Here is a 6,000-nt window from a genome sequence, read left to right on the forward strand (position 1 = left end):
GAAAAACGTTTTCTGGATGAAGACTCGTGTCTGTGGTGAACAAAAGCGCGTGTCAGATTTAATAAAATACAGTTAAATTGTTGTACCTTCATCTGGCTGCACTCTTCGAAACTCTGAAGATTTACACTCTTATCGTCTGATGAGTCACCTCAAATTTACACACATAAAAGGTGTTTGTTTGTTTGTTTTTTGCAGTCACCATACTGTGAGATAGAGTAAATTAAGCTTTCTGATTCAAAGCGGTGACAGTAAGTATAAAAGCTTAAAAGCTGAAATGAGAGGATTCTTTGTTCATCTCGCTCAACTCAGTGGCAGGGCCATAGCGAGCATTTTAAATATCTGACTGAGGCCCATTACCCCTCATCTCTACCCTTCCACATTCGGAACATACACCCTCCAAGATACTTTCTTAGTCTTACGATTTGTTTGATTCTGTAGAAGTCTGGATCACATTCTGAATTCTTTTAAAAGCTTGTTGAAATGTTCTATCATGGCTGATATATTTCATAAATCATAATAATGGACCATATAATGCAGCCAAAATGTGGTAGCATTTGGTTGGGGACAGCCACTGGTATTTTTTTTTTCCATGTAGGTTTAGGATTGTTAACAGGACACACACAAACATAAACATAAAAGATGGTGCCATTCTATTCTGGAGCAGCAGAAATGTTCAGGTATATATCAACTTGAAACGAGTCCAAAAATTCAGGGTCACACCTCACAAAATGTGATGCCAGAAGCAGTGGCGGGAGGTAACATTTGATATTTTGTTAGGGTTCTTGAGCAGATTTTTTTCAGATATCTGTATTTTAGTGGAATATGTATTTTTCTGACAACTTTCTACATGTCATCCCTACAATCAAATAAAGATATCTGTATTTTCTTACTTTGTTCAACATACCTTGGCAACTTCCTTAATGCAAAAAAAGGGCTAGCCAGGAAGAGACAAAGTCAACCATGTTGGGATTTTTGATTGATTAGAGAGTAAATGAGATATTGGGGGGTTTAGAGCAGAAAAAATAGAGACAGCAAAGACATGGAGCAATGTGAAACAGGGAGCATTAATAATGATGATGCAACCGATTGAGAGATATTCCCTATCCATGGGCATACTTAAGATATATTTTTTAGTTTTTTATGCCATCGGCTTCAAGAATATGTGGCAAATACTTTTGTGTTTTCTGCCATCTTAAAACCACATGTTTTCGGTGTTCACAAATTCTCCGCCTGTGTACAGTCATTTGTCAGGCATCAAGAGCTAATGTAAGTAATTTTCTGCATTTCTCACAGCATTAGCAAAGCTATGGGAAACTCATTTTTACTCTTGTACTTAAGACATTTCGCCTGCCGTTTTTAATACAAAATAATACTTAAGTTATGGAGCCAGAGACACAAGTAATGGTACTTCTCCGACTGCAGGGGTGACCAAACTGGGTCCTCAAGGGCCGCTGTCCTGCCTGTTTTCCAGTTCTCCCAGGGGCAACACACCAGCTTCAAATAATTGGGGGTCGTTCTAATGCTGCTTCAGAGCTGGCTGTTGAGCTGACCATCTGAAGCAGGTGTGTTGCAGCCGGGAGAAATAGAAAACAGGCAGGACAGGCCCGGAGCTGGACATGCCTTACCGACTGTGTGACGATGTTTGCCATCTCTGGCCAGAAGGGGCACCATGGTGGTAAGAGCAAGGCAGCAAGCTACAGTAAATTTACGAGCCTTCGGCCACCAGAGGGCCCCCAAGAGTTGCTCGAGTCGCAGGCTCCCAATGTGGCTGCTGCAAGTGGAGCTCATGGTGCCTCCCTGGAGGTCCAAGTCAAGCAGGCTCATGGAGGGCCAGGTAACAATGAGTAAGTGAAAGGCCAACCACTGGAAAGAGCTGCGATTTGTTTTTCCCTCTGACTCTCAATGTGAAGAAAAAGGAAATGTGATGAAACAGCTTCTATTCTATTCATTGTATGATTTAAGTGAATGAAAAGCAAGCTTGTGGAGCCCAACATAATATATACAGTATATTCCTCAGTGAATATATATATATAGTGAATGTCATTCAAAAATATAATTTTGTTTGTATAAACAGAATGAGCTCATTAGAAGTGTCATAATGTGAACACATTTAATGTCTAGAGTCTGCACTGATTTATCGTCATTTAAACTTTTACCTCATTAATTAGCACAGAACCTTTCTGAAGCAGGAAATATGAAGCCTATAATATGAAGTCACCTCCGAATTGTAGTCTGATTTGCTAATCACTCGTCCCACTGAGCTACTGTTGAATTTATGTCTTGCCCTTCTCCAATTTTCTTCTATGTCGAATGTCCTTACCTTTCTTCGACAACTCTGCTCATGTTTCCCTACAAGCTTGTCCTCCACCTTCATTTCCGAGAAGGCCTGGAACTGGTGTGTCATTAAATGTTAGTGGATGACCATTCTGACTCCATAGTCATCATGCACTTGCCACGACTCGTGCCCAGCAGCAGGTTTACTGTTTATGCCTTGCCTTGAGAAATGATTGAGCAGATGGTCCAAACGTCTCACTCAGCATGTGTGGTGGCGGGCGTTCTAACTGTGGCTTCTTTGTGTGACACCACTGTTTCCCACGCAAAAGCTTGCAGTTTTATAAGATGACAGTAGATCAACGCGCGCGCACACACACACACACACACACACACACACACACACACCCGCGTGCACACACACACGCACACACACACACACACACGCATGCGTAAAAATGTTGCACAAAATAACATTCGAGGATGTGCTGCAGCAGTGTGTGACATACACTGTGTGCATACAAAAATGGTGTGGGTTTTAGTGTGTGCACGCGTACTTCAGTGTGTGTGCGTCTATATAAGGGTGCGTGTGCGCGCGCGCACGTGTGTGGTCTAAGGCAACATGCCAGCATTATTCTGCATCACACTCTGCAAGTACAAACAGCAGGCTATAACAGAGATGAGGAGAGACGAATATATCTTATTCAACAATGCAGAATTTAGGATTTAGATCTCAGCTCCTTTGTCCTCCCTCCAGATGAAGTGTGTCATTTAAACCTCAGAGTGCCATGGGAATACCCATAGGCATGGCCATGACCTTGATACAATCCAGCCATTTTATTGGTATAAAAAACTTCACGCACATAAAAAAAATAATAAATCACACCTTTGTCTGGTGCTATAAGCATCAAACACGTTGTATGTAAGTGTGTGTGTGCGTGTGTGTGCGTGCGTGCGTGCGTGCGTGCGCGTGTGCGTGTGTGTGTGTGCGTGTGTGCGTGTGTGTGTGTGTGTGCGCGTGCGTGTGTGTGTGTGTGTGTGTGTGTGGAGGCTGTCCAAAACTAGGTCAGACCTTGAAAGAGAGAGTTCAGAGAGAGAGAGAGAGAGAGAGAGAGAGGTGCAAATGATGCGAGTTTAATACAGAAATTGCAGGGTGAGTTAGTGGTGCATAAAATGCCAAAAAGAGCCTGAAATACTCTGAGATAAAATATCATTGTGACAAGGAAATGATTAAAACCATCGACTCCAGTTCAACTCATCCCGACATAATCATTGCTGTTGTTCATAATTTTACTGACTGTTAATTTTTAGCAATGAACAGGTTCATAATGTTACAATAATAAACATTACGACGTGAAGCAGTTCCACATGGGAGACACTCCTGTCTCACTCCTCGTGAAGAGACAGTGCCACAACGCCCTCATGTGGTTCCCAATCAATACTGCATGGTTATTTTTCAATCATTGAGAAATGAGATTACGCTGAAATGATTTTTTTTAATGAACTCTCCCGACATTTGCAGGGCGGACCTGAAAAGCTTGAAAAGGGAGAGAGACAGAGAAAGAGAGAGAATGAAAACAGTCGTGAGACTCTAACGCATTTCAGTTACCAGTAAGATAATGAGCTGAGGCATTTCTTTACTTTTACTACATTACAGCCCCAAAGCAGTTGACTCCATAAAAGTAATACAACCACAAAGGTTCAAGCTCACTAGAGCAGTAGATTACATAACTGCTGTTTAGTTCAATGTTTTAAGAAAGAGAGAGACACAGAATAAGAGATTTGATTTTGCAAACAACTTTATGAAGCAAATTTAAACAGCATCATCTATAAAAAAGTATAACATCACAGAAGGTAATCCGCATATATTAAATGTCATGCTGTGACACAACATAAATGGTATTGTAACACCAGAGTTTTTTAAGAGTCAAAACCGGCTGCTGCTTCCGAATAACAAATCAACAACACATCTAGAGTGGCCCTATGCAGCAGTTATATCGCGCTCAACTATTTTCAGGATCACCAAACCGATAATATATTGCTATACTGTACTGTATTGACAGAGGCATCACTACACCCAGCCCGTCACAAAAGAACATTATATAACAAACGCACATGCAAAACACTATTTGAGAGCACATACATCTTAACAGTGCAGTATGTTTTTGTACAACTTTCTAGCTTGTTAAAGACACAGTAAAATAAATACAATATATATCTCTCTAAAAATGTGTGACACCATCGTTGTCAGGGTTCAAACACCCCTAAAAATAGGCTAGACACACATAGGGTTCCCACGAATGAAGAGTGAATCCAAGTGTGAATGGCTGTCTGTATCCACGCTTATGTTTGGAATGGCAATTATAAGAGTCCATGGTATAATCTGCCATGATGAGACTCCAGCTTCCTGTAACCCTGAACTCAAGAAGCAGCTGTACAAAATGGATGGGTCATTTAAATCTGTGATTGAGTGGCAACCAATAAAAGGTGTCCCTTGTCTCTCATCCAAAGTCGGGATATGCTCCAGCTTACCCATGACTCAAATAAGGATTTGCATTATAGAAAATGGGACAATTGATGGGATGGATATTTTATATACTTGAACAGCATGATGACTACATTCAAATAATAATAATAATAATAATAATTGGACGTCATCAGCGTAACCGTGGAACAGGAGATCATAATAACGAATGATTTGGCCGAGGGGTAGAAGGTAGAGGATGAAGAGAAGAGGACCAAGCACAGAACCCTGGGGGACACCTTGGGACGGTGGGGCAGTGTAGGAAGAGCAGTTGTTGATGTGTATGAATTGTTTCCTGTCTGTGAGATATGAGCGGAGCCAGGTGAGGACTTTGTCGGTGATGTTTAGGGATTGCAGGCAAGAGAGTAGGATGGAGAGGTTGATGGTGTCGAAGGCAGCTGTAAGGTCAAGAAGGATGAGGATGGAGAGTAGGCTAGAGTCAGAGGAGAGGAGGAGGTCATTGGTGATTTTGAGGAGGGCGGTTTCAGTGCTGTGTTGTGTGCAGAATCTAGATTGAATTTGTTCGAAGAGTTGGTTATTGTCTAGGTAGGTTTTAATTTGAGATGCAACGACATGTTCTATGACTTTGGACAGAAAGGGGAGGTTGGAGATGGGTCGAAAGTTGCTCATGATGTCAGGGTTGAGTCCGGGTTTTTTGATGATGGAGGTTATGGCAGCCAGTTTGAGTCAGGAGGGGACATAGGCAAAGTTGAGGGAGGAGTTAAACCATGTTCATGACGAGGTGAGAGATGGTGGGAAAGCAGTGCTTGACGAAGGAAGATGGGATGGGATCCAGTGTGCAGGTGGAGGAATTCATAGTTGAAATGATGTTGGTGAGTTATGGAGACAGGTTTGAATTCGGAGAGAGGTGGAGTAGTTGGCGTGATGGATGCAGGTAAGAAGGGGGCGGGTGAGGTGGTTTGTGAACTGTAGAGGATGTCGATTTTGGATTGAAAGTAGGAAAGGAATGAATTGCATTTGTCGACGGAAAAGAGGTTGAAATATTATTTATGAAATAATTATGAAATAGGATTCTTAAATATCCCAAAATGTGACCAAAACACTAAGATCATGTTACTGAAAATACAAAACTACAGCACAGTGTAAATTTAATTTCCTCTTGAGAGATCATAATAAAACACGGCGGGAAAAACAAACAAACAAACGAACAAAACAGTTGTACAATTCAAAAGATGAGGCGAGAG

Source organism: Hippocampus guttulatus, chromosome 2 (assembly GCF_054856545.1).
Source record: "Hippocampus guttulatus isolate MCC_2025c chromosome 2, RoL_Hgut_1.0, whole genome shotgun sequence".
Lineage (NCBI taxonomy): Eukaryota > Metazoa > Chordata > Actinopteri > Syngnathiformes > Syngnathidae > Hippocampus > Hippocampus guttulatus.